Raw genomic sequence first — 25,344 nt, forward strand, 5'->3', positions numbered from 1 at the left:
TATGAGACCAACATCATCCTGATACCAAAACCCGGCAGAGACCCAACGAGAAAAGAAAACTTCAGGCCAATATCCATGATGAACATAGATGCAAAAATCTTCAATAAAATATTGGCAAGCCGATTGCAACAGCAAATCAAAAAACTTATTCATCATGATCAAGTAGGATTCATCCCGGGGATGCAAGGCTGGTTCAACATACGCAAGTCTATCAATGTAATTCACCACATAAACAGAACCAAAAACAAAAACCACATGATTATCTCAATTGACGCAGAGAAGGCATTTGACAAAATTCAACAGCCCTTTATGCTAAAAACGCTCAATAAACTCGGTATCGATGGAACGTATCTCAAAGTAATAAAAGCTATTTATGACGAACCAACAGCCAATATCATACTGAATGGGCAAAAACTGGAAGCATTCCCTTTGAAATCTGGTACTAGACAAGGATGCCCTCTCTCACCACTCCTATTCAATATAGTACTGGAAGTTCTAGCCAGAGCAATCAGGCAAGAAAAAGAAATAAAGGGTATTCAAATAGGAAAGGTGGAAGCCAAATTGTCTCTATTTGCAGACGACATGATAGTATACCTAGAAGACCCCATCGCCTCAGCCCAAAAACTCCTGAAACTGATAAACAACTTCAGCAAAGTCTCAGGATATAAAATCAATGTGCAAAAATCACAAGCATTCGTCTACACCAATAACAGACTTAAAGAAAGCCAAATCAAGAGCGAACTGCCATTCGCAATTGCTACAAAAAGAATAAAATACCTTGGAATACAACTCACAAGGAACGTAAGGGACCTCTTCAAGGAGAACTACAAACCACTGCTCAATGAAATCAGAGAGGACACAAACAGATGGAGAAACATTCCATGTTCATGGTTAGGAAGAATTAATATCGTGAAAATGGCTATACTGCCCAAAGTAATTTACAGAATCAACGCTATCCCCATCAAGCTACCATTGACTTTCTTCACAGAACTGGAAAAAACCACCATGAACTTCATATGGAACCAAAAGAGAGCCCGCATAGCCAAGTCAATTCTAAGCAAACAGAACACAGCGGGGGGCATCACACTACCGGATTTCAAACTATACTACAAGGCTACAGTAATCAAAACAGCATGGTACTGGTACCAAAATAGAGATATAGACCAATGGAACAAAACAGAGGCACCGGAGGCAACACAACATACATACAACTCTACAATCTTTGATAAACCTTACAAAAACAAGCAATGGGGCAAGGATTCCATGTTTAACAAATGGTGTTGGGAAAACTGGCTAGCCACGTGCAGAAAGCAGAAACTGGAACCCTTCCTGACACCTTACACTAAAATTAACTCCAGATGGATTAAAGACTTAAACATAAGACCTGGCACCATAAAAACCCTAGAAGGAAATCTAGGCAAAACTATCCAGGACATAGGAGTAGGCAAGGACTTCATGAACAAAACACCAAGAGCATTGGCAACAAAAGCCAAAATAGACAAATGGGACCTAATCAAACTCCACAGCTTCTGCATGGCAAAAGAAACAGTCACTAGAGTGGATCGGCAACCAACAGAATGGGAAATAATTTTCGCAGTCTTCCCATCTGACAAAGAGCTGATATCCAGAATTTACAAACAACTCAAGCAGATTTACAGGAAAAAAACAAACAAGCCCATTCAAAAGTGGGCAAAGGATATGAACAGATACTTTACGAAAGAAGACATATATGAGGCCAACAACCATATGAAAAAATGCTCATCGTCACTGATCATCAGAGAGATGCAAATCAAAACCACATTGAGATACCATCTCACGCCAGTTAGAATGGCGATCATTAAAAAATCTGGAGACAACAGATGCTGGAGAGGATGTGGAGAAAAAGGAACACTTTTACACTGTTGGTGGGAGTGTAAATTAGTTCAACCATTGTGGAAGACAGTGTGGCGATTCCTCAAGGCCTTAGAAATAGAAATTCCATTTGACCCAGAAATCCCATTACTGGGTATATATGCAAAAGACTATAAATTCTTCTACTATAAGGACACATGTACACGAATGTTCATTGCAGCACTGTTTACAATAGCAAAGACCTGGAATCAACCCAAATGCCCATCGATGATAGACTGGATTGGAAAAATGTGGCACATATACACCATGGAATATTATGCAGCAATCAGAAATGATGAGTTCGTGTCGTTTGTAGGGACATGGATGAATCTGGAAAACATCATCCTCAGCAAACTGACACAAGAACAGAAAATGAAACACCGCATATTCTCACTCATAGGTGGGTGATGATACATGAGAACACATGGACACAGAAAGGGGAGTACTAAACACTGGGGTCTATTGGGGGGAAAAGGGGAGGGCCAGTGGGAGGGGGAGGTGGGGAGGGATAGCCTGGGGAGAAATGCCAAATGTGGGTGAAGGGGAGAAGAAAAGCAAAGCACTCTGCCATGTGTGTACCTACGCAACTGTCTTGCATGCTCTGCTCATGTACCCCAAAACCTATAATCCAATAAAAAATTAAAAAAAAAAAATACACAATGCCTTATTCTACACTGTTTTGGAGTATATACACCAACTCCATATGTCTCTCATGTAAAATACAGAAATAATACATTTAAGCAAATCGAAAAAAATTTACGTATTATCTAGGCACCACAATGTTATAAGCCAAATTGCTCTGAATATAATCTGTCAGAAAAAATATACAATGCCGTTTTCTACTCTGTTTTCGAGTATATACACCAACTCAATATGCTCTCTCATTGAAAATACCAAAATTCAAATTTTACCCAAATCGAAAATATCTAAATATTATCTAGGCACCGCAAAGTTAAAAACAAAATTACTCCGAATATAATCTGTCAGAGAAAATATACAATGCCCTATTCTACTTTGTTTTGGAGTATATACACCAACTCAGTATGCTCTCTCAGGTAAAATACCAAAATTCTAATTTTACGTGAATCGAAAAAAATCTAAATATTATCTAGGCACCCGAAAGTTAAAAGCAAAATTTCTCTGAATATAATTTGTCAGAAAACATATACAATGCCCTATTCTACTCTGTTTTGGAGTATATACACTAACTCAATATGCTCTCTCATGTAAAATACCGGAATTCTAATTTTACACGAATCGAAAAAAATTGAAATGATATCTAGGCGCCCCAAAGTTAAATCATATGGCTCTGAATATAGTCTGTTAGAAAAAATATACAATGCCTTATTGTACTCTGTTTTGGAGTATATACACCAAGTCAGAATGCTCTCTCATGTCAAATACAGAAATTCTAATTTGGCGTGTATCGAAATAAATCTAAATATTATCTAGGCACCCGAATATTAAAAGCAAAAATGCTCTGAATATAATTTGTCAGAGAAAATAAAAAATGCCCTTTTCTACTCTGTTTTGGAGTATATACACCAACTCAATATGCTCTGTCATGTAAAATACCGAAATTCTGATTTTACACCATTCGAAATAAATCTAAATAATATCTAGGTGCCCCAAAGTTAAATGAAAATGGCTCTGAATATAGTCTGTTAGAAAAAATATACAATGCCTTATTCTACTCTGTTTTGCAGTATATACACCAAGTCAGTATGCTTTCTCATGTAAAATACAAATATTGAAATTCTACCCGAATCGAAAAAATCTAAATATTATTTCGACACCCCAATGTTAACAACAAAATATCTCTAAATATAATCTGTCAGAAAAAATATACAATGCCCTATTCTAGTCTGTTTTGGAGTATATACAGCAACTCCATATGCTCTCTCATGTAAAATATAGAAATTCTATATTTAAGCGAATCAAAAAAAATTTAATATTATCTAGACACCCCAATGTTAACAACAAAATTGCTCTGAATATAATCTGTCAGAAAACATATACAATGCTCTATTCTCCTCTGTTTTGGAGTATATACATCAACTCCATATGCTCTCTCATGTAAAATAGAGAAATTTTATATTTAAGCGAATCGAAAAAATCTAAATATTATCTAGGCAGCCCAATGTTAAAAACAAAATTTCTCTGAATAAAATCTGTAAGATAAAATATACAATGCCCTTTCTACTCTGTGTTCCAGCATATATTCCAACTCAATATGCTCTCAAATGTAAAATACCAAAATTCTAATTTTAGCCAAATCGAAAAAAATCTAAATATTTTCTAGGCACTCCAATGTTAAACACAAAATTGCTCTGAATATAATCTGTCAGATAAAATATACAATGTTCTTTATTACTCTGTTTTGTAGTATATACACCAACTCAATATCCTCTCTCATGTAAAATACAGAAATTCTAATTTTACCTTAATCGAAAATCTCTAAATATTATCTAGGCACCCCAATGTTAAAAAGAAAATTGCTCTGTATATACTCTGTCAGAATAAATATACAATGCCCTATTCTACTCTGTTATGGAGTATATACACCAACCCAGTATGCTGTCTCATGTAAAATACTGAAATTCTAATTTTATGTGAATCGAAAAAAATATAAATATTATCTAGAAACCCCAATGTTAAAAGCAAAATTGGTTTGAATATAATCTGTCAGAGAATATATACAATGCCCTTTTCTACTCTGTTTTCGAGTATATACACCAACTCAATATGCTCTCTACTGTAAAATACCGAGATTCAAATTTACCCGAATCGAAAAAAATCTAAATATTATCTCGGCACCCCAATGTTAAAAGCAAAATTGCTCTGAATATAATCTGTCAGAGAATATATACAATGCACCTTTCTACTCTGTTTTGGAATATATACACTAAATATGCTCTCTCATGTAAAATGCCGAAATTCTAATTTTACGTTAATCGAAAAAATATAAATAATACCTAGGCGCTCCAAAGTTAAGGGAAAATGTTTCTGAATATAGTCTGTTAGAGATAATATACAATGCCTTATTCTAGTCTATTTTGGAGTATATACACCAACACAGTATTCTCTCCCATGTAAAATACCGAAATTCTAATTTTACGTGAATCGTAAAAAATCTAAATATTGTATAGGCACTTCAATGTTAAAAACAAAATAGCTCTAAATATAGTCTGTCAGAAAAAATATACAATGCCCTATTCTACTCCATTTTGGCGTATATACACCAACTCCATACGCTCTCTCATGTAAAATACAGAAATTCTATATGTACGTGAATCAAAAAAAATCTAAGTGTTTTCTAGGCACCCCAATGTTAAAAGCAAAATTACTCTGAATATAATCTGTCAGAAAAAATATACAATGCCCTTTTCTACTCTGTTTTGTAGTATATAAATCAAGTCAATATGCTCTCTCATTTAATATACCGAAATTCTAATTTAACGCGAAATCGAAAAAAATATAAACAATACCTAGGCGCTCCAATGTTAAAGAAAATGGCTCTGAATATAGTCTGTTAGAAGAAATATGCAATGCCTTATTCTAAATTGATTTGGAGTATATACATCAACTCCATATGGTCTCTCATGTAAAATTCAGAAATTCAATATTTAAGTGAATCGAAAAAAATCTAAATATTATCTAAGCACCCCAATGTTAAAAACAAAATTTCTCTGAATATAATCTTTCAAATAAAATATACAATGCCCTATTCTACTCTGTTTTGGAGTATATACACCAACTCAATATGATCTCTCATATAATATACCGAAATTCTAATTTTACGTGAATCCATAAAAATCTAAATAATATCTAGCCGCCCCAAAGTTAAAAGAATATGGCTATGAATATACTGTGTTAAAAAATATATACAATGCCTTATTCTACTCTGTTTTCGAGTATATACACCAACTCAGTATGCTCTCTCATGTAAAATACTGAAATTCTAATTTTACATGAATCAAAATAAATCTAAATATTATCTAGGCACCCCAATGTTAAAAAAAAATTACTCTGAATATAATCTATCAGAAAAAATATACAATGCCCTTTTCTACTCTGTTTTCGAGTATATATACCAACCCAAAATGCTCTCTCATGTAAAATACCGAAATTCTAATTTTATGCGAATCGAAAATACTCTAAATAAACTCTCGGCGCTCCAAAGTTAAAAGATAATGGCTCTGAATACAGTCTGTTAGAAAAAATATACAATGCCTTATTCTACTCTATTTTGGAGTATATACACCAACTCAGTATGCTCTCTCATGTAAAATACCAAAATTCTAATTTTACCCGAATCGAAAAAGTCTAAATATTATCTAGGCACCCCAATGTTAAAAATAAATTGCTCTGAATATAATCTGTCAGAAAAAATATACAATGCCCTATTCTACTCTGTGTAGAAGTATATACACCAACTCCATATGCTCTCTTGTAAAATACAGAAATTCTATATTTAAGCGAATCGAAAAAATTCTAAATATTATCTAGGCACACCAATGTTAAAAGCAAAATTGCTCTGAATATAATCTGTCAGAAAAAATATACAATGCCCTCTTCTACTTTGTTTTGGAGTATATAAACAAACTGTATATGCTCTCTCATGTAAAATACAGAAATTCTATATTTAAGCGAATCAAAAAAATATAAATATTATTTAGGCACCCCGATGTAAAAGAAAAATGGCTCTGAATATAGTCTGTTAGAAAAAATATACAATGCCTTATTCTACTCTGTTTTGGAGTATATACAGCAACTCAGTATGCTCTCTCATGTAAAATACAAAAATTCCCATTTTACCCGAATCGAAATATCTAAATGTTATCTAGGCACCCCAATGTTAAAAACAAAGTTTCTCTGAATAAAATCTGTCAAAATAAGTAAAAAATGCCCTATTCTACTCTGTTTTGGAGTATATACACCAACTCCATACGCTCTCTCATGTAAAATACCAAAATTCTATATTTAAGCGCATCGAAAAAAATCTAAATATAATCTAGGCACCCCAATGTTAAAAGCAAAATTGCTCTGAACATAATCTGTCTGGGAAAATATTCAATGCCCTTTACTACTTTCTTTTGCAGTATATAAACAAACTCAATTTGCCCTCTCATGTAAAATAGCGAAATTCTATTTTACACGCATCGAAGAAGTAAATAATATCTAGGCGCCACAATGATAAAACAAAATGGCTCTGAATATAGTCTGTAAGAGAAAACATACAATGCTTTACTCTACTCTGTTTTGGAGGATATACACCAACTCAGTGTGCTCTCTCATGTAAAATACCAAAATTCTACTTTTACGCGAATCTTAAAAATCTAAATAATATCTAGGCGCCACAAAGTTAAAAGAAAATGGCTCTAACTATAGTCAGTTAGTAAAAATATAGAATGCCTTATTATACTCTGTTTTGGAGTATATACACCAACTTTATATGATCTCTCATGTATAATACAGAAATTCTATATTTAAGCGAATCGAAATAAATCTAAATATTATCGAGGCACCCCAACGTTAAAAAAAAATTGCTCTAAATATAATTTGTCAGATAAATTATACCCCTATTCTTCTCTGTTTTGGAGTATATACATCAACTCCATATGCTCTCTGATGTAAAATACAGAAATTCTATATTTAAGAGAATTGAAAAAAATCTAAATATTATCTAGGCACCCCAATGTTAAAAAAAAAAATTGCTCTGAATACAATCTGACAGAAGAAATATACACCAACTCAGTATTCTATCTTATGTAAAATACCTAAATTCTAATTTTACGTGAATCGTAAGAAATCTAAATATTATCTAGGCACACCAATGTTAAAAAAATATTGCTCTCGATATATTCTGTCAGAAAAATATACAATGCCCTATTCTACTCTGTTTTGTTGTATATACACAAACTAACCATGCTCTCTTATGTAAAATACCAAAATTCTAATTTTACGTGAATTGAAAAACATCTAAATATTATCTAGGCACCCCAAAGTTAAAAGAAAATGGCTCTGAATATAGTCTGTTAGAAAAATTATTCAATGAATTCTTCTACTCTGTTTTAGAGTATTTACACCAACTCAATATGCTCTCTCATGTCATAAAAAATATACAATGCCTTATACTACCTCGTTTTGGAGTATATACACCAACTCCATATGCTCTGATGTAATATACAAAAATTCTATAATTAAGCGAATCGAAAAAAATCTAATTATCTAGGCACCCCAATGTTAAAAGCAAAATTGCTCTGAATATAATCTGTCAGAAAAAATATACAATGCCCTTTTCTACTCTGTTTTAGAGTATTTACACCAACTCAATATGCTCTCTCATGTAAAATACCGAAATTCTAATGTTACGAGAATCGAAAAAAATCTAAATAATATCTAGGCGCCCCAATGTTAAAAGAAAATGGCGCTGAATATAGTCTATTAGAAAAATTATTCAATGAATTCTTCTACTCTCTTTTGGAGTATATACACCAACTCAGTATGCTCTCTCATGTAAAAAACCAAAATTCTAATTTTACGCAAATCGAAAAAAATCTAAAAAATATCTAGGTGCCCCAAAGTTAAAAGAAAACGGCTCTAAATATAATCTGTTAGAAAAAATATACAACGCCTTATTCTACTCTGTTTTGGAGTATATACACCCACTCAGTATGCTCTCTTATGTAAAATACCGAAATTCTAATTTTACATGAATCAAAAAAAATCTAATTATCTAGGCACCCCAATGTTAAAAACAAAATTGCTCTCAATATAATCTGTCAAAAAAAATATACAATACACTTTTCCACTCTTTTTTCGACTGTATACACCAACTCAATATGCTCTCTCATGTAAAATACCGAAATACTAATTTTACGCGAATCGAAAAATATCTGAATATTATCTAGTAACTCCAATGTTAAAAACAAAATTGCTCTGATTAAAATCTTTCAGAAAAAATTTACAATGCACTATTCTACTTTGTTTTGGAGTATATACACCAACTCCATATGTCTCTCATGTAAAATACAAAAATTTTACATATAAGCGAATCGAAAAAAATCTAAATATTATCTGGCACCCCAATGTTAAAGCAAAATTGCTCTGAATATTACCTGTTAGAAAAAATATACAATGCCATTTTCTACTTTGTTATATAGTATATACACCAACTCAATATGCTCTCTCATGTAAAATACAGAAATTCTAATTTTACCCGAATCGAAAAAATCTAAATATTATCTAGGCATCGCAATGTTAAAAAGAAATTTTCTCTAAATATAATCTGTCAGAAAAAATATACAATGCCCTATTCTACTTTGCTTTTGAGTATATACACCAACTCAGTATGCTCTCTCATGTAAAATACAGAAATTCTAATTTTACGCAAATCGAAAAAAATCTAAATAGTATCTAGGCACCCGAATGTTAACAGCAAAATTGCTCTGAATATAATCTGTCAAAAAAAATATACAATGCCCTTTTCTACTCTGTTTTGGAGTACATACACCAACTCCATATGCTCTCTCTTGTAAAATACTGAAATTCTAATTTTACGTGAATCGAAAAAAATCTAAATAATATCTAGGCACCACGAAGTTAAAAGAAAATGGCTCTGAATATAGTCTGTTAGAAAAAATACTCAATGCCTTCTTCTACTTTGTTGTGGAGTATATACACCAACTCAGTATGCTCTCTCATGTAAAATACAGAAATTCTAATTCTACCCAAATCGAAAAAATCTAAATATTATCTAGACACCCCAATGTTAACAACAAAATTGCTCTCAATATAATCTGGCATAAAATATATACAATGCCCTTTTTTACTGTGTTTTCGAGTACATACACCAACCCAATATGATCTCTCATGTAAAATACAGAAATTCAGATTTAACACGAATCGAAAAAATCTAAATGTTATCTAGGCACCGCAATGTTAAAGGCAAAATCTCTGAATATAATCTGTTAGAAAAAATATACAATGCCCTTTTCTACTCTGTTTTCCAGTATATACACCAACTCAATATGACCTCTAATGTAAAATACCGAAATTCTAATTTTACCTTAATAGAAAAAAATCTAAATAATATCTAGGCGCCCCAAAGTTAAAAGAAAATGGCTCTGAATATAGTCTGTTAGAAAAAATATACAAAGGCTTATTCTACTCTGTTTTGGAGTATATACACCAACTCTGTATGCTGTCTCATGTAAAATACTGAAATTCTAATTTTGCGTAAATCGAAGAAAATCTAAATATTATCTAGGCACCCCAATGTTAAAAACAAAATTACTCTGAACATAATCTGTTAGAAGAAATATACAATGCCCTATTCTACTCTGATTTGCAGTATATACACCAACTCACTATGCTCTCTGTTGTAAAATACAGAAATTCTAATTTTAGACAAATCCCAAAAATCTAAATATTATCTAGGCACCCCAATGTTAAAAGAAAAATGGTTCTAAATATAGTCTGTAAGAAAAAATATACAATGCCCTTTTCTACTCTGTTTTGTAGTATTTACACCAACTCAATGTGCTCCCTCATGAAAAATAGAAAAATATTAATTTTACGTGAATCGAAAAAAACCTAAATAATATCTAGGCGTCCCAAAGCTAAAAGAAAATGACTCTGAAGATAGCCTGTTAGAAAAAATATACAATGCCTTATTCTACTCTGTTTTGAAGTATATACACCAACTCCATATGCTCTCTCATGTAAAATACAGAAATTCTATATTTAAGCGAATCAAAAAAAATCTAAAGATTATATAGGCACCCCAATGTTAAAAACAAAATTGCTCTGAATATAATCTGTCAGAAAAAATATATAATGCCCTATTCTCCTCTGTTATGGAGTATAAACACCAACTCAATATAATCTCTCATGTAAAATACTGAAATTCTATATTTAAGCTTAGCAAAATAAATCTAAATAGTATCTAGGCACCCCAATGTTAAAAGAAAAATTTCTCTGAATATAATCTGTCAGAGAAAATATACAATGCCGTTTTGTACTCTGTTTTGTAGTATATACACCAACTCAATATGCTCTCTCATATAAAATACCAAAATTCTAACTTTATGCGCATCGAAAAAAATCTAAATAATTTCTAGGTGCCCCAAAGTTAAAAGAAAATGGCTCTGAATATAGTCTGTTAGAAAAAATATACAATGACTTATTCTACTCTGTTTTGGAGTATATACACCAACTCAGTGTGCCCTCACATGTAAAATACTGAAATGATAATTTTATGTGAATCAAAAAAAATCTAAATATTATCTAGGCATTCCAATGTTAAAAGCAAAATTGCTCTAAATATAATCAGTCAGAAAAAATATACAATGCCCTTTTCTACTCTGCTTTGGTATATATACACCAATTCAATATTCGCTCTCATGTGAAATACCGAAATTCTAATTATAGGCGAATTGAAAAGAATCTAAATATTTTCTAGGCACTCCAATGTTAAAAACAAAATGGCTCTGAATATAATCGTTCAGAAAAAATATACAATACCCTATTCTACTCTGTTTTGGAGTATATACACCAACTCCATATTCTCTCTCATGTAAAATACCAAAATTCTATAATGAAGCGAATTGAAAAATATCTAAATATTATCTAGGTACTCCAATGTTAAAAGCAAAATTTCTCTGAATATAATGTGTCAGAAACAATATACAATGCACTTTTCTACTCTGTTTTGGAGTACATACACCAACTAAATATGCTCTCTCATGTAAAATACCGAAATTCTAATTTTACGCTAATCGATAAAAATCTAAATAATATCTAGGCACCCGAAAGTTTAAAGAAAATGGCTCTGAATATAGTCTGTTAGAGAAAATATACAATGCCTTATTCTACTTTTTTTTGGAGTATATACACCAACTCAGTATGCTCTGTCATGTAAAATACCAAAATTCTAATTTTACGTGAATCGATAAAAATCTACATTTTATCTAGGCACCCCAATGTAAAAAACAAAATAGCTCTGACTACAATCTGTCAGAAAAAATATACAATGCCCTATTCTACTTTGTTTTGGAGTATATACACCAACTCTGTATGCTCTCTTATGTAAAATATTGAAATTCTAATTTTACGTGAATCGTAAAAAATCTAAATATTATCTAGGCACACCAATGTAAAAAACAATATTGCTCACAATATAATCTGTCAGAAAAATATACAATACCCTATTCTACTCTGTTTGGTTTTATATACACAAACTTTTCTCTCTTATGTAAAATTCCGAAATTCTAAATTTATGTGAATTGAAAAAAATCTAAATATTATTTAGGCACCCAAATGTTAAAAGCAAAATTGCTCTGAATATAATCTGTCAGATAAAAATATACAATGCCATTTTATACTCTGTTTTGGAGTATATACACCAACTCAGTATGCTCTCTCAAGTAAAATACCGAAATTCTAATTTTACGTGAATTGAAAAAAATCTAAATATTACCTAGGCACCCCAATGTTAAAAACAAAATTGCTCTGAATATAATCTGTCAGAAAAAATACACAATGCCCTATACTACTTCGTTTTGGAGTATATACATCAACTCCATATGCTCTCACATGTAAAATAGAGAAATTCTATAATTAAGCCTATCGAAAAAAATCTAAATATTATCTAGGCACCCCTATGTTAAAAGCAAAATTGCTCTGAATATAATCTGTCAGAAAAAATATACAATGACCTTTTCTACTCTGTTTTGGAGTATTTACACCAACTCAATATGCTCTCATGTAAAATACCAAAATTCTAATATTACGCGAATCGAAAAAAATCTAAATGATATCCAGGTGCCCCAATGTTAAAAGAAAATGGCGCTAAATATAGTCTGTTAGAAAAATTGTACAATGAATTTTTCTACTCTGTTTTGGAGTATATACACCAACTCAGTATGCTCTCTCACATAAAATACCGAAATTCTAGTTTTACATAAATCGAAAAATTCTAAACATTATCTAGGCACCCCAACGTTAAAAAAAATTGCTCTGAATATAATCTGTCAGAAAAAATATACAATGCCCTATTCTACTGTGTGTAGAAGTATATACACCAACTCCGTATGCTCTCTCATGTAAAATACGGAAATTCTCTATTTAAGCGAATCGAAAAAAATCTAAATATTATCTAGGCACACCAATGTAAAAAGCAAAATTGGTCTGAATATAATCTGTCAGAAAAAATATACAATACCCTTTTCTACTCTGTTTTGGAGTATATACACCAAGTCAATATGCTCTGTCATGTAAAACAATGAAATTCTTATTTTACGCGAATCGAATAAAATCTAAATAATATCTAGGCACCACAAAGTCAAAAGAAAATGGCTCTGTATATAGTCATTTAAAAAAAACATACAATGGTTATTCTACTTTGTTTTGGAATATACACCAACTCAGTATGCAATCTCATATAAAATACGGAAATTCTAATTTTGCGGGAATCGAAAAAAATCTAAAGACTTTTAATGCACTCCAATGTTAAAAAAAAATTGCTCTGAATATAATCTTTAAGAAAAATACAATTCCCTATTCTACTCTGTTATTCAGTATATACACCAACTCCCTATGTCTCTCATGTAAACTACAGAAATTCTATATTTAAGCGAATCGAAAAAAGTCTAAGTATTATCTCGCCACCCCAATGTTAAAAACAAAATTGCTCTGAAGATAATCTTTAAGAGAAAATATATAAAGACCTTTTCTACTTTGTTTTGTAGTATACACACAAACTCAATATGCTCTCTCATGTAAAATACAGAAATTCTAATTTTACCCGAATCGAAATAATCTAAATATTATCTAGGCACCCCAATGTTAAAAACATAATTGCTCTGAATATAATCTGTCAGAGAAAATATACAATGCCCTATTCTACTGTGTTTTGGAGTATATACACCAACTCCATATGCTCTCTCATGTTAAATACTAGAATTTTATATTTAAGTGAATCGAAAAAAAATCTAAATATTATCTAGGTACCCCAATGTTAAAAGCAAAATTGCTCTCAATGTAATCTGTCAGAAAAAATACATAATGCTTACTTCTACTCTGTTTTGGAGTATATACACAAACTCAGTATGCTCTCTTATGTAAAATACCGAAATCCTAATTTTACGCGAATCGAAAATAATCTAAATAATATTTAAGCACCCCAAACTTAAAAAAAAATGGCTCTGAATATAGTCTTTTAGAAAAAATATAAAATGCCTTATAGTACTCAGTTTTGGAGTATATACACCAACGTAGTATGCTCTCTCATATAAAATAGAGAAATTCTAATTTAACCCGAATTAAAAAAATCTAAATATTATCTAGGCACCCCAATGTTAAAAACAAAATTGCTCTGAATATAATCTCTCAGAAAAAATATACAATGCCTTTTTCTACTCTGTTTTGGAGTATATACACCAACTCCATATGCTCTCTCATGTAAAATACAGAAATTCTATATTTAAGCGAATCGAAAAAAATCTAAATATTATCTAGGCACCCCAATGTTAAAAGCAAAATTGCTCTGAATATAATCAGTCAGATCAAATATACAATGCCATTTTCTACTCTTTTTTGTAGTATATACACCAACTCAATATGCTCTCTCATGTAAAATACCGAAATTCTAATTTTACGCGAATCGAAAAAAATCTAAATAATATATAGGCGCGCCAAAGTTAAAAGAAAATGGCTCTGAATATAGTCTGTTAGAAAAAATATACAATGCCTTATTCTATTCTGTTTTGGAGTATATACACCAACTCAGTATGCTCTCTCATGTAAAATACTGAAATTCTAATTTTACGTGAATCGAAAAAAACTAAATAACATCTAGGTACCCCAATGTAAAAAACAATATTGCTCTGAGTATAATCTGTCAGAAAAAATATACAATGCCGTATTCTACTCTGTTTTGGAGTATATACACCAACTCAGTGTGCTCTCTCATGTAAAATAAAGAAATTCTGTATCTAAGCGAATCGAAAAAAATCTAAATGTTATCTAGGCGAATCGAAAAAAATCTAAATAATATCAAGGTGCCCCAAAGTTACAAGAAAATGGCTCTGAATATAGTGTGTTAGAAAAAACATACAATGCCTTATTCTACTCTGTTTTGGTGTATATACACGAACTCTGTGTGCTCTCTCATGTAAAATACCGGAATTCTAGATTTACGTGAATTGAAAAAAATCTAAATATTATCTAGGCACCCCAATGTTAAAAACAAAATTGCTATGAATATAATCTGTCAGAAAAAATATACAATGCCCTATTCAACTGTATTTTGGAGTATATACACCAACTCAGTATGCTCTCTCATGTAAAATACAGAAATTATAATTTTACCCGAATCGAAAACATCTAAATATAATCTAGGCACCCGAATGTTAAAAGCAAAATTGCTCTGAATATAATCTTTCAGAACATATATACAATGCCCATTTCTACTCTGTTTTGGTGTATATACACCAACTCAGTATTCTCTCTCATGTAAAATACAGAAATTCTAATTTTACCCGAATCGAAAAAATTTAAATATTATCTAGGCGCCCCAAAGTTAAGAGAAAATGGCTCTGAATATAATCTGTTAGAAAAAATAGACAATGATTTATTCTACTCTGTTTTGAAGTATGTACACCAACTCAGTATGCTCTGTCATGTAAAATACGGAAATTGTAATTTTACGTGAATCGAAAAAAATCTAAATATTATCTAGGCACCCGAATATTAATAGCAAAATTGCTCTGAATATAATCTGTCAGAAAAAATATACAATGCCCTTTTCTACTTTTTTGAAGTATATACAGCATCTCAATATGCTCCCTCATGTAAAATACAGAAATTCTAATTTTACGTGAATCAAAAAAATTCTAAATATTATCTAGGCACCACAATGTAATAAACAAAATTACTCAGAATATAATATGTCAGAAAAAATATACAATACCCTATTCTACTCTGTATCAGAGTATATAAACCAACTCCTCCATGTTCTCTCTCATGTAAAATACAGAAATTCTATATTTAAGCAAATCGAAAAAAATCTATATATTATCTAGTCACCCCAATGTTAAAAGCAAAATTTCTCTGAATATAATCTGTCAGAAAAAATATACAATGCTTTTTTCTACTATGTTTTGTAGTATATATACCAATTCAATATGCTCTATCATGTAAAATACAGAAATTATAATTTTACCCGAATCGAAAATATCTAAATATTATCTAGGCACCACAATGTTAAAAACAAAATTGCTCTGAATATAACCTGTCAGAAAAACTATAAAATGCCCTACTCTACTCTGTTTTGGAGTATATACACCAACTCCATATGCTCTCTCATGTAAAATACAGTAATTCTATATTTAAGCGAATCGAAAAAATCTAAATTTTATCTAGGTACCCTAATGTTAAAAACAAAATTGCTCTGAGTATATTCTGTCAGAAAAAATATACAATGCCCTATTCTACTCTGTTATGCACTATATACATCAACTCCATATGCTCTCTAATGTAAAATATAGAAATTCCATTTTTAAGCGAATTGAAAAAAATCTAAATATTATCTAGGCACCCCAATGTTTAAAGCAAAATTGCGCTGAATATAGTCTGTTAGAGAAAATATTAAATGCCCTTTTCTTCTGTTTTGAAGTATATACACCAACTCAATATGCTCTCTCATGTAAAATATCGAAATTCTAATTTTACGTGAATCGAATAAAATCTAAATATTATCTAGTCGCCCTAAAATTAAAAGAAAATGGCTTTCAATATATTCTGTTAGAAAAAATATAAAATGCCTTAATCTACACTTTTTTGGAGTATATACACCAACTAAGTATGCTCTCTCATGTAAAATACCGAAATTCTAATTTTACCTGAATCGAAAACATCTAAATATTATCTAGGTACCCCAATGTTAAAAACAAAATTGCTCTGAATATAATCTTTCAGAAAAAATATACAATGCCCTATCCTACTCTGTTTTGGAGTATATATACCAACTCCATATGCTCTCTCATGTAAAATACCGAAATTCTAATTGTACCCGAAACGAAGAAATCTAAATATTATCTAGGCACCCCAATGTTAAAAGCAAAATTGTTCTGAATATAATCTGTCATAGAAAATATACAATGCAATTTTCTACTGTCTTTTGGAGTATACACACCAACTCAATATGCTCTCTCATGTAAAATATCGAAATTCTAATTTTATGCGAATTGGAAAAAATCTTAATAATATCCAGTCGCCCCAATGTTAAAAAAAATGGCTCTGAATATAGTCTGTTAGAAAAAATATACAATGCCTTATTCTACTTTGTTTTGGAGTATATACACCAACTCAGTATGCTCTCTCATGTAAAATACCGAAATTCTAATTTTACATGAATAGAAAAAAATCTAAATATTATCTACGCACCCCAATGTTAATAGAAAAATTGCTCTGAATATAATCTGTCAGAAAAAATAGACAATGCCCTTTTCTACTCTGTTTTGAAGTATATACACCAACGCAATATGCTCTCTCATGTAAAATACGAAAATTCTAATATTACGTGAATCGAAAAAAATCTAAATAATATCTAGGCGCCCCAAAGTTAGAAGAAAATGGATCTGAATATAGTCTGTTAGAAACAATATACAATGCCTTATTCTCCTCTGTTTTGGAGTATATACACCAACTCAGTATGCTCTCTCATGTAAAATATCAAAATTCTAATTTTACGTGAATCGAAAAAAATCTAAATATTATCTAGACACCCCAATGTTAAAAACAAAATTACTGTGAATATAATCTGTCATAAAAAATATACAATGCCCTATTCAACTCTGTTTTGGAGTATATACACCAACTCCATATTCTCTCTCATGTAAAATACAGTAATTCCAATATTAAGCGAATCAAAAGAAATCTGTATATTATCTGGGCACCCCAATGTTAAAAGCAAAATTACTCTTAATGTAATCTGTCAGAAAAATATACAATGCGCTTTTCTACTCTGTTTTGACGTATATACACCAACTCAATATACTCTCTACTGTAAAATACCGAAACTCTAATTTTACGCGAATTGAAAAAAATCTAAATAATATCTAGGCGCCCCAATGTTTAAAAAAACGGCTCTAAATATAGTCTGTTAGAGAAAATATGCAATGCCTTATTCTACTCTGTTTTGGAGTATATACACCAACTCAGTATGCTCTCTCATGTAAAATACCGAAATTCTAATTTTACGTGAATCGAAAACAATCTAAATATTATCTACGCACCCCAATGGTAATAGAAAAATTGCTCTGAATATAATCTGTAAGAAAAAATAAAAAATGCTTTTTTCTACTCTGTTTTGGAGTATATACACCAACTTAATATGCTCTTTCATGTAAAATACCGAAATTATAATTTTACACGAATCGAAAAAAATCTAAATAATATCTAGGCGCCCCAAAGTTAGAGGAAAATGGCTCTGAATAGAGTCTGTTAGAAAAAATATACAATGCCTTATACTACTCAGTTTTGGAGTATATACACCAACTCAGTGTGCTCTCTCACGTAAAATACAGAAATTCTAATTTTACCCGAATCAAAAAATCTAAATATTATCTAGGCATTCCAATGTTAAAAAAAATATTGCTCTGAATATAATCTGTCAGAAAAAATATACAATGCCCTTTTCTACTCTGTTTTGGAGTAGATACACCAACTCCATAGGCTCTCTCTTGTAAAATACAGAAATTCTATATTTAAGCGAATAGAAGAAAATCTAAATATTATCTAGGCACCCCAATGTTAAAAGCAAAATTTCTCTGAATATAATCTCTCAGAAAAAATATACAAAGCGCTTTTCTACTCTGTTTTGTAGTATATACACGAACTAGATATGCTCTCTCATGTAAATTACAGAAATTCTAATTTTACGTGAATCAAAGAAAATCTAAATATTACCTAGGCACCCCAATGTTAAAAGCAAAATTGCGCTGAATATAATCTGCCATAGAAGATATAAAATGCGCTTTTCTTCTCTGTTTTGGAGTATATACACCAACTCCATATGCTCTCTCATGTAAAATAGCAAAATTCTAATTTTACGCGAATCAAAAGAAATCTAAATAATATTTCGGCACCACAAAGTTAAAAGAAAATGGCTCTAAATATAGTCTGTTAGAAAAAATATACAATGCCTTATTGTACTTTGTTTTGGAGTATATAGACCAACTCCATATGCTCTCTCATGTAAAATAGCGACATTATAATTTTATGTGAATCGAAAAAAATCTAAATATTATCTGCGCACCCCAATGTTAAAAGAAAAATTGCTGTGAATATAATCTGAAAGAAAAAATAGACAATGCTTTTTTTTAATCTGTTTTAAAGTATATACACCAACTCAATATGCTATCTCATGTAAAATACCGAAATTATAATTTTACGTGAATCGAAAAAATCTAGATAATATCTAGGCGCCCAAAAGTTAAAAGAAAATGGCTCTTAATAGAGTCTGTTAGAAAAAATATACAATGCCTTATTCTACTCGGTTTTGGGGTATATACCCCAACTCAGTATGCTCTCTCATATAAAATACCGGAATTCTAATTTTACTTGAATCGAAAAAAATCTAAATAACATCTTGGTACCCCAAAGTGAAAAACAATATTGCTCTTAATATAATCTGTCAGAAAAAATATACAATGCCTTATTCTACTCTGTTTTGGAGAATATACTCCAACTCAGTATGCTGTTTCATGTAAAATACCGAAATTTTAATTTACGAGAATCGAAAAAAATCTAAATAATATCTAGCCACCCAAAATTTAAAAGAAAATGGCTTTCAATATAGTTTGTTAGAAAATATATAGAATGCCTTATTCTACTCTGTTTTGGAGTATATACACCAACTCAGAATGCTCTGTTATGTAAAATACCGAAATTCTAATTTCACTTGAATCGAAAAAATCTAAATATTATCTAGGCAACCCAATGTTAAAAACAAAATTGCTATGAATATAATCTGTTAGAAAATATATACAATGTTCTATTCTACTTTTTTTGGAGTATATAAACCAACTCCATATGCTCTCTCATATAAAACACAGAAATTCTATATTTAAGCGAATCGAAAAAATTGTAAATATTATCTAGGAACCCCAATGTTAAAAACAAAATTGCTCTGAATATAATCTGTCAGAAAAAATATACAATGCCCTATTCTACTCTTTTTTGGAGAATATACACCAACTCCTTATGCTCTCTCATGTAAAATACAGAAATCCTATATTCAAGCGAATCGAAAAATATCTAAATATTATATAGGCACACCAATGTTAAAAAGAATATTGCTCTGAATATAATCTGCCAGGAAAAATATACAATGCCTTATTCTACTCTGTTTAGGTGTACATACACCAACTCAGTGCGCTCTCTAATGTAAAATAACGAAACTCTAATTTTACCCGAATCGAAAAAATCTAAATATTTTCTAGGCACCCCAAGGTTAGAAAAAATATTGCTTTGAATATAATCTGTCAGAAAAAATATAAAATGCCCTATTCTACTCTGTTTTGGAGTATATACACCATCTCAGTATGCTCTCTCATGTAAAATACAGAAATACTAATTTTACCCGAATCGAAAAAATCTAAAAATTATCTAGGCACCCCAATGTTAAAAACAAAATTGCTCTGAATATAATCTGTCAGAAAAAATATACAATGCCCTATTCTACTCTGTTTTGGAGTATATACACCATCTACATATTCTCGCTCATGTAAAATACAGAACTACTATATTTAAGCGGATCGAAAAAAATCTAAATATTATCCAGGCACCACAATGTTAAAAACAAAATTGCTCTGAATATAATCTGTCAGAAAAAATATACAATGCCCTATTCTACTTTGTTTTCGAGTATATACAAGAACTCCATATGCTCTCTCATGTAAAATACCGAAATTCTAATTTTACGAGAATTGAAAAAAATCTAAATATTATCTTGGCACCCCAATGTTAAAAGCAGAATTTCTCTGAATATAATCTGTCACAAAAAATATAGAATGCTCTTTTCTACTTTGTTTTAGAGTATATACACCAACTCAATACCCTCTCTCATGTAAAATACCGAAATTATAATTTTATGCGAATCGAAAAAAATCTCAATAATATCTAGGCGCCCGAAAGTTTAAAGAAAATGGCTCTGAATATACTGTGTTAGAAAAAATATACAATGCCTTATTCTCCTTTGTTTTGGAGTATATACACCAACTCAGTATGCTCTCTCATATAAAATACAGAAATTCTAATTTTACGTGAATCAAAAAAATCTATATATTATCTAGGCCCTCGAAAGATAAAAAAAAATGGCTCTGAATATAGTGTGTTACAAAAAATATACAATGCCGTATTATCCTCTGTTTTGGAGTATATACACCAACTCAGTATGCTCTCTCATGCAAAATACTGAAATTCTATATTTTCACGAATCAAAAAAATCTAAATATTATCTAGGCACACAAGATTGAAAAACAAAATTGCTCTGAATATAATCTGTCAGAAAAAATATACAATGCCCTTTTCTACTCTGTTTTGGAGTATATACACCAACTCAATATGGTCTCTCATGTAAAATACCGAAATTCTAATTTTACGTGAATCAAAGAAAATCTAAATAATATCTGGGCGCTTCAAAGTTAAAAGAAAATCACTCTGAATATAGTCTGTTACTAAAAATATACAATGCCTTATTCTACTCTGTTTTGGAGTATATACACCAACTCAGTATGCTCTCTCATGTAAAATACCGAAATTCTAGTTTTACTCGAATTGAAAAATCTAAATATAATCTAGGCACCCCAATGTAAAAAACGAAATTGCTCTGAATATAATCTGTCAGAAAAAATATACAATGCCCTATTCTACTCTGTATTGGGTATATACACCAATTCCTTATGCTCTCTCATGTAAAATACAGAAATTCTATATTTAAGCGAATCGAAAAAAATCTAAATATTATTTGTGTTATAAGAAAAATTGTTAAAAGCAAAATTGCTCTGAATATAATCTGTCAGAAAAAATACACAATTCTTCTTTCTACTTTATTTTGGAGTATATAGACCAACTCCATATGCTCTCGCATGTAAACTACAGAAATTCTATATTTAAGCAAATCGATTAAAATCTAAATATTGTCTAGGCACCCCAATGTAAAAAACCAAATTTCTCTGAATGCAATCTGTCAGAAAATATATACAATGCCCTATTCTACTCTGTTTGGGAGTATATACACCAACTCACTATGCTCCCTCATGAAAAATACAGAAATTCTAATTTTACCCGAATCGAAAAAATTAAATATTATCTAGGCACCACAATGCTAAAAACAAAATTGCTCTGAATATAATCTGTTAGAAAAAATATACAATGATTTTTTCTACTCTCTTTTGTAATATATACACACACTCAATATGCTCTCTCATGTAAAATACAGAAATTCTATATTTAAGCGAATTGATTAAAATCTAAATATTATCTAGGTACCCCAATGTTAATAACAAAGTTGCTCTGAATATAATCTTTCAGAAAAAATATATAATGCCCTATTCTACTGTGTTTTGGAGTATATACACCAACTCCATATGCTCTCTCATGTAAAATACAGAAATTCTATATTTAACAGAATCGAAAAAAATCTAAATATTATCTAGGCACCCCCATGGTAAAGGCAAAATTGTGCTGAATATACTCTATTAGATAAAATATACAATGTTCTTTTCTACTTTGTTTTGTAATATATACACCAACTTAATATGCTCTCTCATGTAAAATATCGAAATTCTAATTTAACGTGAATCAAAAAAAATCGAAATAATATCTTGGCGCCACAAAGTTAAAACAAAATGACTCTGAGTATAGTACGTCAGAGAAAATATACAATGCCTTATTGTACTCTGTTTTGGAGTATATACACCAACTCAGTATGCTCTCTCTCATTTAAAATAATGAAATTCTAATTTTATTTGAATCGAAAAAAATCTAAATTATATCAAGGCACCCCAAAGTTAAAAGAAAATGTCTCTGAATGTAGTCTGTTAGAAAACATATACAATGCCTTATTCTACTCTGTTTTGGAGTATATACACCAACTCAGTATGCTCTCTCATGTAAAATACCGAAATTCTAGTTTTACCCGAATCGAAAAAATCTAAATCTATTCTAGGTACTCTAATGTAAAAAACAAAATTGCTCTGAATATAATCTGTCAGAGAAAATATACAATGCGTTATTTTACTGTGTTTTGGAGTATATACACCAACTCAGTATGCTCTCTCATGTAAAAGACCGATATTGTTATTTTACGTCAATCGGAAAAAATCTAAATATTATCTAGGCACCCGAATGTTAAAAGTACAATTGCTCTGAATATAATCTCTCAGAGAAAATATACAATGCCCTTTTCTACTCTGTTTTGGATTATATATACCAACTCAATATGCTCTCTGATGTAAAATACAGAAATTCTACTTTTACCACAACTGAAAAAATCTAAATAGTATCTATGCACCAAAATGTTAAAAAAAAAATTGCTCTGAATATAATCTGTCAGAAAATATACACAATGCCCTTTTCTACTTTGTTTTGGAGTATATACAACAACTCAATATGCTCTCTCATGTAAAATACCGAAATTCTAATTTTACCAGAATCGAGAAAGTCTAAATATTTTCTAGGCACCCCAATGTTAAAAACAATATTTCTCTGAATATAATCTGTCAGAAAAAATATACAATGCCCTATTCTACTCTGTTTTGGAGTATATACACCAACTCAGTATACTCTCTCATGTAAAATACCGAAATTCTAAATTTACGTGAATCGAATAAATCTAAATATTATCTAGGCACCGCAATGCTAAAAGCAAAATTGCTCTTAATATAATCTGTCAGAAAAAATATACAATGCCCTATTCTACACTTTTTTGGAGTATATACACCAACTCCATATGCTCTCTCATGTAAAATACACAAATTATATATTTAAGTGAATCAAAAAAAATCTAAATATTATCTAGGCACCCCAATGTTAAAAAAAATTGCTCTTAATATAATCTGTCAGAAGAAATATAAAATTCTTTATTCTACTCTGTTTTTGGGTATATAAACCAACGAAGTATGCTCTCTCATGTAAAATACCGAAATTTTAATTTTACGCGAATCCAAGAAAATCTAAATAATATCTACGTGCCCCAAAGTCAAAAGAAAATGGCTCTGAATATACTCTGTTAGAAAAAATATGCAATGCCTTATTCTCCTCTGTTCTGGAGTATATACACCAACTCAATATGCTCTCTCATGTAAAATACAAAAATTCTATATTTCAGTAAATCGAAAAAAATCTAAATATGATCTAGGCACCCCAATGTTAAAAGAAAAATTGCTCTGAATATAATCCGTCAGAACAAATATACAATGCTTTTTTCTACTCTGTTTTGTTGTATATACACCAACTCAGTATGCTCTCTCATGTAAAATACAGAAATTCTAAACTGACGTGAATTGAGAAAACCTAAATAATATCTAGGCACCCCAATGCTAATAGCAAAATTGCTCTGAATATAGTCTGTCAGAAAAAATATACAATGCCCTTTTCTACTGTGTTTTGGAGTATATACAAGAAATCAATATGCTCTCTCATGTAAAATAGAGAAATTCTAAATTTACGAGAATCGAATAAAATCTAAATATTTTCTAGGCACACCAATGTTAAATACAAAATTGCTCTGAATATAATCTGTCATAAAAAATATACAATGCCCTATTCTACTCTGTTTTTGAGTATATACACCAACTCAATATGCTCTCTCATGTAAATTACAAAAATTATATATTTAAGCGAATCGAAAAAAATTTAAATATTATCTAGGCACCCAAGATTTAAAAACAAAATTTCTCTGAATATAAACGGTAATAAAAAATAGACAATGCCCCTTTTGTTCTGTTTTGGAGTACATACACCAACTGAATATGGTCTCTCAGGTAAAATGCCGAAATTCTAATTTTACGCGAATCGAAAAACATCTAAATAATATCTAGGCGCCCCAAAGTTAAAAGAAAATGGATCTGTATATAGTCTGTTAGAAAAAATATACAATTCCTTATTATACTCTGTTTTGGAGTATATACACCAACTCAGTATCCTCTCTCATGTAAAAAACCGAATTTCTAATTTTAGGTGAATCGGAAAAAATCTAAATAATATTTAGAAGCCCCAAAGTTAAAATAAAATGATCCTGAATATAGTCTGTTAGAAAAAACATACAACACCTTATTCTATTCAGTTTTGGAGTGTATACACCAACTCAGTATGCTCTCTCATGAAAAATAGAGAAATTCTAATTATAATTGAATCGAAAAAATCTAAATATTATCTAGGCAC

Source organism: Callithrix jacchus, chromosome 5, assembly GCF_049354715.1.
Source record: "Callithrix jacchus isolate 240 chromosome 5, calJac240_pri, whole genome shotgun sequence".
In the NCBI taxonomy this organism is placed as follows: Eukaryota; Metazoa; Chordata; class Mammalia; order Primates; family Cebidae; genus Callithrix; species Callithrix jacchus.